This window comes from Quercus suber, unplaced genomic scaffold, assembly GCF_002906115.3.
Source record: "Quercus suber isolate HL8 unplaced genomic scaffold, Cork oak 2.0 scaffold_5, whole genome shotgun sequence".
Taxonomy (NCBI): Eukaryota; Viridiplantae; Streptophyta; class Magnoliopsida; order Fagales; family Fagaceae; genus Quercus; species Quercus suber.
This window is the reverse complement of record NW_027069471.1, coordinates 3196309-3206413: the sequence shown is the minus strand read 5'-3', so window position 1 is coordinate 3206413 and position 10105 is coordinate 3196309.

The window sequence follows — 10105 nt, the reverse complement described above, 5'->3', positions numbered from 1 at the left end:
ATACAACCTTCCTCCTCTCTATTCCCCGAACTCGGTTTTTCTGCACATTCCTTTTCTCCATGATCCAACTTTCCACACCGGTAGCAGAAGTTCGGCAACCGCTCCTATTTAAACAATACCCATCTGCTCTCTCCGCCTTCAATCAAAACCTTTTTTCCCCTGACCAGCTTTTTTGTGCATCAAAACGTATTCGCACTCTTAAAAACTTTCCCCATTGTACACCTTTTTCAAGCACATCAATGTCTAGGACCATTCCAATCTTCGCCCCGATTTCCATCCCAGTTTCGCATATCATGCTCTTTAGGGGAAGATTGTAGATTTGAACCCAAAAAGGGGTCCATTTCAGGACTATCTCTTTTGGGACCAACTCACCTTCAAATTCCTGCACAAGTATAAGTTGCTTTTCAAAACTCCATGGGCTCATCTCCATTATCCGTTTCTTATCTCTTCCATCGCCAAACTCCACAAGAAACATGTCATCTTCAATTTCAAATATTTGAAGACCCTTGTTTGGTTTCCATAACATTTTCATGTTCTTTCTCAAAACTTCCAAAAAAATGATACGTTTAGTGAGAATCTTCATAACCACACAGTTTTTTCCAATCTCCCTCGCTGCCTTTGTACTACTACTTCCTAAGGCAATATCTTTGCCTTCTTCTTTTGTAAAACTTAGCTTGCTCCATAGAGCTTCCAGTTCATCCGCCATATTGCTATAAGACCCACTCTCCCTTCCCCAGAGAAGAGGTTACCAAGACTGACCTCACCGCACCTGGAGGTCACAAAACTCTTGCAAGACTAAGTCGTAAGACCAACACTGCTTCTACTTGCGCGAGGGCATGAGAGCACATTTGGACAAAGTGTAGACCAGCACTGCTTCACGTTACTCATTCTTCTAATTGTAAAACAATTTACAATTGTGCTACAGTACGACTTTAAATTTATGAGCATACTATAGCAACGTTCTAAACAAAAATATTAATATTCTATTCACAAATATTAGTCTCCTCTGTAGCAACGTATTGTAGCACTATTGTATTTTTTTTTTTTTTTGTCTCTCCTTTGTCTTCTCTTTCTCTAGGCTGAGATGGCTTCCTTTTCTTTCTCAACTCTCTTTTCTCATCTCTATCTTCTCGTCTCCCCCTCTCTCAGTCTTTGACTCACTCTCGTCTCCCTCATTCTTCCAACGCTGTTATTGGCCGAAGCATGCTTCAATGAAGGCGTGAGCTTGATATGGTGGGTATTTTTTGGATTTTTTTTTCGGTGTCATTTTTCTAGGTATTTTCTGGTCTCCCTCACTCTTTCTAGTGCCATTTTCTGGCAATTTATTGTGGCAAGATCGGCGTGGTATGGTGGTTTGCAGTGGTGTGTTCATGGGTTTCCGGTGTGGTTTGCAGCGGCGAGATCGGCATGGGTATGGTGATGGATTTGGTCATGGATTTCTCTGTATTTGCTGTTCATGGTGGTAGAGGGTTTCTGTGGTGGTGGGGATAGGTAATTGATGGTAGTGGTGGTTGATGTGGGTTCGTGGTGCTGTCGTGGTGGTGGGTAGAGGGCAGTGGGCATGGTGGTGGCTAATGTGGGTTTGTTTGGTTATTTTTTAATGGATTTTTAGCTGGGTTTGTGGGTATTTTTTGGTTGGTTTGTGCCTGGATATTTGCTAGGTTTGTGGTGGGTTTTTGGTCATGGTAGTTGATGTGTGGTGTGGGTTTGGTGTCATGGTGGTTGCTGTGTGGTGGTGACTGGGTTTTTTTATAGTTTTTTTAATGGGTTGTGGTTGGGTTTGTGGGTTGGTATTTGCTGGGATTGTGGTGGGTTTGGGGTCACGGTGGTTGGTGTGTGGAGGTGGTGTGGATGAGAGGTTGGTTGTTGTGTGGAGGTGTGGCTGAGAGAGTGACAGAGAGATAGAAATTAGAAATGACAGTTAGATAATTTTATATTATTTTATTGTATAATTTATATTATTTTGACGTGTAGAATAGTAAAATAAAAGTTGAGATGTTGGGTGTATTATAAAACGGTATGGTATAAATGATAAAGTAGATTTTGAGATGGTAAAATGAAATTTTTTTTGTAGAAACTAGATTTGAATGCTCTAAATTGAATAGCTGAAAAAACAGTCATTAATTCTCTTTTCACAGCTGTATGGATATAAAATACTAGCATCAGATACTGTTTCTCCCTTTAATTTTTTTAATAAAAATAAATAAAAGGAAAGGTACGGTTTTTCATTTTAAAAGTATCCAACTGAAATTGTAAAAAACAGAAAAATATGCATAGTAGCATGCCAGTGAGGGTCCTTTTACAACATAGTGTTGTCTTCGAATACAGAACCATCTTCATCAGTGCGCTGGTGGTAGGAGAATAAAAGGAGAAATAATAAATAATAAATAAATAAATAAAACATGATCTGTTACTCACAATATTTCATGAAAGAACAAAAACTTGAAGCCTGTACATGTGGAGGAAGACGAGAGTCACCGTTTTGCTGGGAGCTTTTGGCAAATTTTATGTTTTATACTTTTTACTTTTTTTATTTTATTTTTTGGGTAAATATAGTTATTACTTATTGCGTACGTTTAGAGAATGGTTATGGTCCCTCTAATAAGGAGTGGTTAATTTTCATTTTACTTGTTATAGAAATACAACTAAAAATTTGAATAGTTATTTCTAAATATTCCATTACAAAAACTATTACAATGTACCAAGCATGCCCTTAATGCAATCTAATTCCACTTCCAATGCTTCTATTATTAGAGCTGATAATGTTAGTGCTAGCATTTTGCTTCCATATCTTGCAACTAAGTGCACGTTCGGTAGATTGTAACTGTAATTACATAGGAATAAGAATATGTATTACAAGGAATACAAGATGTTGTAATATAATAGTTATTACTATTCATTTGTTTGGTGACAACACAAAATAGAACCTTGAAGACAATGGAATGAAAGTATTTTAAATCAAATTTAAGATATGATGATGCCAAAAATTGTCAGTTAGTCACACAATACTCACGTGCTCGAAACAACATCTGCAAAACAAAAATAAAGAAAACCCTAAGAGAGTAACGGTGTGATACCGGCCAAAGAACTTCCGAAGGTTAAGTCAAAGAACTTTTCTCAACCCTAGAGTGCCAGAGTTGGGATGAATTATGCGTACCTTGTTTCCTGAAAGCCTTTGAGTTTTTATAGTGATGTAGAACCGACCTTCCTTTCTTGCGTGGGAAGTGTTTTCCTTATGGTGAAGATCAATATTAATGGGTGTATATTACAAGATCCTTCTCATGTTAGGATTCTATTCATATTGGGACTTTATTGACTAGGGTCAATCGTATGATGCAAGTTGTTTCCATTTAGGATTACTTGAAGGTTAATCAAACCATTTGGATGCCACGTGGCCTTAAGATCCATTTGCCTTGTGTTTGCGCATCTTGGATCTGTCCACTATTAGCCAACTGGTCCAACACCGTCATGTTTATTTCAATGGACTCATCATCTCTAATTTTACCCTCTTCAGTTGCCCCCTTACTCCATGGGTCCATGATCTCTGAGTGGACGAACACATGGAATGACAGTTCAACTTGCCTCCTGAGAAACACCCCTGCTTGACAGGCTGGCCTAGGGTCATTAATATTGTAGGGACATGTGGCGTTGATTTAGTGGTCCATCTCTTGGAATAAAGCGTCCCTTCGTCTTCCGTGCCGTTCCCTCTATATAAACCTGCCTTTTTAAGCTTCATTTCTTACTTTCCATAGAAATCTTACAATCAGAGCATTGTCATTACCACTGATAAATGAGCATACCGTTCACCTAGTGCATCTGTCATCAACACCTTTTTGCTACTCATTTTCAACCGGTAAGTACTTTTCTCCTTCCATTAAATTTGTCATCTTTTAGACTTTGTACTCTTGTCACCTATTAGATCCGTTAGTGTCTTAGTGTTTACCGTCACGTGTAGTTGACAGATGTCTAGTACGTCAAGTAACCAATCGTGTGTCCATGATAGAGTAGGCTACGATGAAGTGTTTCTGTAAGGTCAGAAAAGCCCCACCACTTTAAGTGAAGAGAGGAACTTGTCGGCCACCTCTCCTTCAAAGGACAAGGATTTGGAGACAGATGGGTCAGAGGGTGGCTTTGGTGATGGTCTAGTTGGTGATGAACCCCCAGTCCAATCCGTCATAGGTCCTGATGGGCTTAGGGAGTTCATAATGCTACCCTTATGGATGGTTAATTATTTTATTTCAACAATCAAAGAACCTCACTTCAAGACACTTAGAGAGAAATACCAGATACCCGTCAACATACCCATCCTTCTACCTTATAAGTCAGAGAAATGTTACTATAAGGGTGTTAAGGATGTCGGGGTCTATGAGCAGATGTTGAAGGCAAGGCTCAGATTTTCCCTAAGTTCACTTCACCGTCGCCTCCTTTAGTACCTAGGTGTAGCCACCACCCAAATCTCCCCAAACGCCTGAAGGGTATTCCTTGGCGCGAAGGTATTATATGGGGCTATGTCTAATGGAGCACGGAGGATAACGGTGGAAGAATTTTTCAATTGCTACTGTCCGGCTGAGATTGCTCAGTCAAAGGGCATATACAACTTTGTGCCCAAGAGCCCATTGTTGAGGCTCGAGTGTGAAATCCCTAACTCTAATAGAAACTGGAAGAGTCGGTATTTTTTCTTGGTAGGTGACGAGTGGATGTGTCGTCCTGGCGACAATGAATATATGCCCATCAACACAACATGGAGTATAATGCCCCAGTCCGATATGCATCCGTCTATATTCAAGTTAATTGTTTGTGTTAGATGTTACTCTAACTGTCTTCTTTCTTTTTCTTTTACAGTTCAAGACCATCCATAAGTCTCACTAGAGCAGTGGATGGAGAAAATTTTTAGTAAAACCAAGTTAGAGGAGAGGACTGGGCTAAATTGGTCACCCTTGACACCTTCTTTTGATATTGTGACGGACCAGAGCCCACAATAGCCACCCGTCGCTACAATCTTCAAATTCGCCAATGTAAGGCTATCACCTAATATTTTTTTAAAAAAATATTATCAACCTCCTAACATCCGTCCCCTTTGTGCTGAAATGGACACTACCAGGAGAAGGGCCTATATCAAGTAGCAAGTTGCTTTATAGAAGCAACATGAGGGTCAGACCCCTAAGAGGACGGGTTCGGCCAATCCATCCATTAAAAGGAAACAGCCAGAGAAGACTGGTCATCTTCCAAAGAAACCCAAAACTGTTCCTGAACCTGTCATGGGTTTGCTAGCCAAGGCCAAGAAGACGGTCACCCAGCCTGGCCCAAGAAAGGGCAAAGGACTCATGACGGGTGTAGACAATTAAATTTTATGATGTATTCACAGTTGTCCGATTGTTCATGATAAAATATTTGTGATCAAATTAATCTCCAATTGATGAGGTGGACGATCAGCAAATGAAATCAAGCCATGTGCCAACATCAAATAAGAAAGCCATATGGCAATGTCAGAAGAAAAGACCCATATGGAAAGTTCTTATTAAATGGTAGACTAAATTAAATCCATAATTAGCTCTCAATAAATGCTGAGAGAAAATTCCAAATTAAATACGATTGAGTTGCCTATAAATAGGGGACTTCTCATATGAGAAAAAAAAGGACAGACACTCAGAGAGAAAAACACTACTAACACTGCCAAAATAGAAAGTCATCTCTAGAGTTCACAAGAATTCCATTGTTCATCAAGGCCTATTCCTGCTTCTTCAAATCAAAGTGGGGATTCTCCTTGAATCTAGTTCAAGATCAAGCCAACGGCCCTTGCATCAAATCAAGCACATTCAACTATTCATTCAACTTGAAGACATCAAAGCACGATTCAAAAGCAAGCTTCATAGCCCCTTCGGATCGTAACATTTCTTGGGGATTGAATCAGAGGAATTTATTATACTCTTTTATTGTAAAGATTTATACAGAGGATTGTACTCACATATATACAAATCAAATACAAATTGATTATTTGTTACACTATTTTGTGATCGTGTGATTTATCTTTTACGAAAATTGTGTGTACAAATTTCTAGCAGGCCCAATGGGACCCCTCTGCCTCTCATCTCTTTCTCCATCCTAGAAATCTTCAAGTCTCCAATCCATCTAGGTCAATGGCCTCAAAGAAGTCTCAGATTTCCAAGAATGCTACCAAAAGTGTTAGGGGATCAACAAGCAACAGTACTTCCACAGGTCCCATGACTCGAAACAAAGCTAAGGCAATGAGACTCCTCACATCACAAGAAGTCGAGGGAAAAACTCCTATGACGAAACTCATAAGTGCCCCAGCCCAGCCAAAGACTGTCATCTCCTTGAGCACTTTAAGGACAAGCAAGCACACTTCGTCTAGGAAGGGAGATTCATCATTCATTCCAGAGGACTCAATGATTGGGAGCGAATATCACTATTCTACATCAAATGCTAGGTCGAGTAATGCTTCACAGTCAGGTTCTTCCTAAGGATCTCCCCGAGAAGTCACTTCATCTATCTTCTCAGAAAATTCTTCTCGTACAATAGCTGTGGCGGCCATGATGATAGAGACTGCCACCACTGACGAAAAGATTGCTGAAATGGGGCATGCTATAGCTAAGCTTACCAAGACTGTGGAGGAGAAGGACCTTCAAATTGCCACGCTTATGATCAAGCTTGAGGTTCAGAATCGAGGGGAGTCTAGCAAAGGCCATTCTCAAACGCATCAACATACATCCCAAGATGCTCACACATTTTCTCTAAAGAAGGCCGGTGGTCCACAAGGGAGCTCTACCTCAATTTCATCTCTATCGATCCAACAGTTACAGGACATGATAACGAACACCATCCAAGCTCAATATGGTGGGGCACCACAAAACTCTCTGATGTATTCAAAACCATACACCAAAAGGATTGACATTTTACAAATGCCTGCAAGTTACCAACCTCCTAAGTTTCAACAGTTTGATGGGAAAGGGAATCCTAAGCAACATATTGCTCATTTCATCGAGACTTGCAATAACGCTGGTACGGATGGGGACTTGCTCATGAAGCAATTTGTTCGTATTCTTCAGGGAAATGCTTTTGATTGGTACACGAATCTTGAACCCGAGTCCATTGATAGCTAGGAGCAAATGGAAAGGGAATTCTTGAACCATTTCTACAGTACCCGATGTACCATAAGCATGCTAGAATTAACCAACACGAAGCAATGGAAAGATGAACCAGTGGTAGACTACATCAATCGTTGGCGCTCATTGAGTCTCGACTGCAAAGATCGCCTTTCTGAGTCTTCAAGAGTGGCAATGTGCATCCAAGGTATGCAATGGGGGTTGCTTTACATCCTCTAAGGAATCAAACCTTACACCTTTGAGGAGCTTGCTACCCGAGCCCATGACATGGAGCTTAGTCTATCTAGCGATGGAGAAAAGGGCTTACCTGTCGACTAGCAACGTAAAGAAAAGAAAGATATGAGGAAGAGGGATAAGTCTTCCAGATCCATGGTTAAGGAATTTATGGTCGTTGTTATGGAGCCTGTGAAGATCTCCAGTAAAGAGAATAATGGAGGGTCTAATGCAAGAACGGGAGAAGTGCCGATTGACTTTGAAGGAGATGGAAGAAAAGACGTATCCATTTCCAGATGCCAACGTTCAAGGCATGCTCAAGGACTTATTAGAGAAGAATGTGATCAAGCTTCCAGAATGTAAGCGTCCACAGGAAATGGGGCGTACCAACAACCCAAAATACTGCATATACCATTGAGTTGTAAGTCACCCTGTGGAAAAATGTTTTGTTCTAAAGGACCTTATACTAAGGCTTGCAAAGGAGGGTAAAATTCTTTTAGACTTGGATGAAACTGCTAAGGCAAATCATGCTACGTTTGCTGTTGGATCCCTAATTTCTGTGAAGTCACCAACTTCAATGGAAGTATGGTCTACCTTGCCATCAACATCAAGGGCATATTGCAAGCACATCCAATTTGGAACACTTGAGCCTATGCACACGTCATACTTCAACCCTCAAGATGATGATAGAGCTGACGACGAATTAGTAGGTGACGAAGAGGGTTGGACTTTTGTGACCTACAAGAGACTTTGAAAACAGCATAACCCAAAACCCCATGTTCCTTACAAGAAAAGGGAACTTCAAGCAAATGATTCAAAAGTTGCTCCCAAGGAGAAGGGAACAAATGGTCTGAAGAAACAAAGAAAGGGAGCTCGTCCGAATGAAGGCCCCCTGTCGGTCACGCTGCATGAGTTTTTCCCTGAAGGCTTTCTTACAAAGAGCCTAATGACAACCACTCATATGGTCTCTTGCCATGATGTTGATGATCAAGAAGACCTCACCGAAAAGGAGGAAAAAGTGAACCTTGAAGAAACTGAGGAACAAAGGAAGAGGAAAGTGAAACCCGTGCCTCGGAAGAAACAGTTGCAATATGTGCTCACTGCCGCGACAAGATGACGTTTGCTGATGAGGATCTCCTATTGGGCTCTAAACCACACAATCGACCACTTTTTGTCTTAAGTTACACACGAGGGGGAAAAAGTAAGCCCCATCCTTATAGACGATGGGCCTACTGTCAACATAATGCCCAAAGGAACAATGAGGCACCTAAGCATATCCATGGAAGAGTTATCCAAAAGTTGACTCGTCATCCAGGGCTTCAACTAAGAAGGACAAAGGGCAATCGGCATGATTCGGTTAGATATGACTATTGATGAGTTGAAAGCAAGGCCTCTCTTGCATGTGATCGATTCGAAGACCTCTTATAACTTGTTGTTAGGACGACCATGGATTTATGGGAATGGTGTTGTACCTTCTACATTGCATCAATGCTTCAAGTATTGTGATGGCAAGCAAGTAAAGGTGGTGACAGCAGATTTGCAACCATTTACAACAACAGAATCTCACTTTGCAGATGCCAAGTTTTACTTGGATTGCAACACAACTTCTGATGCACCACAAGAAAAGTCTTTGGAAAAGAAGGAGGAAAAACGTAAGGAAGGAGGTGAGCCCCTCACAAGAGGTTCCCAACCTAACTCTGAAGTGAGACAGAAGTTATGTGAAGAGAAGAAAGAGGCATCTATGGTCTTACGATATGTGCCCGCATCTAAACGAAAGGAAGGGCAATCTCCATTCGGGTTGACGATAGGGAGGAGGATCACGAGACACTAGTCCTTCCTTCTTACCACGTGACAACAGAAACCGATTCTAAATCAAATGCATCAGACGATGAACCAAATGAAGCCCCTCAAGCAATAGAAGACGGGGGGGTAAGCGACTATAGATGAGCTTAAAGAATTAAACTTAGGGACTGATGAGGAACCTCGCCCAATCTACATGAGTTCACTTTTGACACCAGAGGAAGAAAGCAAATACTTTGAGCTTTTAATGGAGTACAAAGATGTGTTCGCTTGGACATACAAGGAGATGCCAGGTTTAGACCCAACAATTGCAATTCACTGGTTAGCAAGAAAGCAAGGAGCGCACCCAATTAAGCAGGCCCAACAACGCTTTCGACTGGAACTCCTCCCATAAATTGAGGCAGAAGTTAACAAACTCGAGCAAGCAGGATTCATTCGAGAAGTACAATTCCCAAAGTGGATTGCAAACATTGTCCCTGTCAAAAAGAAGAATGGACAAATTCGAGTTTATGTTGATTTTCGAGACTTGAATAGAATGTGCCTGAAGGATGACTTCCCACTTCCAAATACAGAACTTACGGTTAATGCGACTATTGGTCATGAAGTAATATCATTCATGGATGGCTCATCAGGATACAACCAAATTCGAATGGCACCCGAGGATGAAGAGCTCACCACTTTTCGAACTCTAAAGGGGATCTACTGTTATAAGGTGATGCCTTTTAGGCTCAAGAATGCTGGCGCGACATATCAACGGGCAATGCAACAAATTTTTGATGACATACTCCACAAAATTGTGCAATGTTATGTTGATGATTTAGTTGTTAAGACAAAGAAAAGAGGTGATCATTTACGGGACTTGCACATCGTATTTAATCGGCTAAGGAAATATCAACTCAAAATGAATCCTCTTAATGCGCGTTTGGTGTCACGTTTGGGAAGTTTCTAGGCTTTATTGTTCGACATCG